The following is a 1,086-nucleotide window of genomic DNA, read 5'->3' on the forward strand; positions in this document are numbered from 1 at the left end:
GAGCCTGCCACCTGCCATCTCAGCCCCGCCCATGCACCAGGAGTGTACCCAGCACTGGCATACTAAGGGGCATCAGGTAGGTCCTGGTGAAGGGTCAGGGCCAGGCCCTCTGATGAGCCTGATGAGGGAGGGGAGCAGCCCAGGAGCTCGAACCAACCTGTGTGCTCATGGGCCACCTCGCAGGCCTGGTGGTTCCTGCGGCCTTCAGGGGTCATGCCATAGACGGTGTCATTCTGGTAGAAGACATTCTTCGCTCGGGAAAAGAACAGGTTCTTTAGGTTGTCAATGGCCTGGAGGTAGGGCTGGGAGCTCCTGAGGGGAGGAGGCAGAAGACACTGGAGAGAAGCGCCCTCACTTGGAGGTGGGTGGGCTCTGCAGGGGGTCTCCTCAGCCAATGGGGCCAGTGACAAAGACACATGTCATTTCTGTGTCCAGCTTTGCCACCCTGGACCTCACATGTAGAAGGAGCTTCTCCCTGTGCTGGGTGCTGGGCTGGGCTGGAGTTTCCCCTGCTGTGTCCCAAGCATCAGGGTCTCGTTTTCTGCCCACTGGACCCCCGTAGCCTGAACTGCCTGCCTGGCAGCGGAGGCCACACCAGTCAGTGAGAATAAGGCCACGTTGGAGGATTCGCACTGACCTGTCCGACTGCTCGCTGCCCTGGTGGCTGAAGGCGCACTTCATGAGGGAGTCCAGGGTCATCAAGGAGACGGGCTCGAAGATGTCAAGTGGGTTCTGGTCACTGAGCTGTTGTTGCCATTTGTCCTGTGGGGGCAGGAGACATGGACCCTGCACACGGCACAGAGGCCTCTGCTGGGCTGGCTCGGCCAGTCTCTAAATATTCACATGGGTTTCCTCACTTTCTAAGCCAGGTTTTAAAAAGATGAATATAAACTGTTTTAATGGGATGGCTGCTTTGAGAAACTTTCATGATTTAATTAAACATGTTCTTCCACAAGTTTCTGACTTTATTTTCCGTTTTATGACAGTTATTATGATCACTGTTTCATCAGACCAAAAAACAAGGCTTTTCTTGGACAAAGGAGGAAGCTTCTCTGAGCTGAGAGTTGTGCTAGACCCGAGGGACAG

At 54.8% G+C, this 1,086-nt stretch overlaps 1 pseudogene; it reads right to left on the minus strand.

The window, feature by feature from the left end:
* LOC101628688 overlaps positions 1–1,086 on the minus strand; it is a 10,008-nt pseudogene that overhangs the window by 4,380 nt on the left and 4,542 nt on the right.

Source organism: Condylura cristata, unplaced genomic scaffold (genome assembly GCF_000260355.1).
Source record: "Condylura cristata isolate star-nosed mole 26May11 unplaced genomic scaffold, ConCri1.0 scaffold00008, whole genome shotgun sequence".
Taxonomy (NCBI): domain Eukaryota; kingdom Metazoa; phylum Chordata; class Mammalia; order Eulipotyphla; family Talpidae; genus Condylura; species Condylura cristata.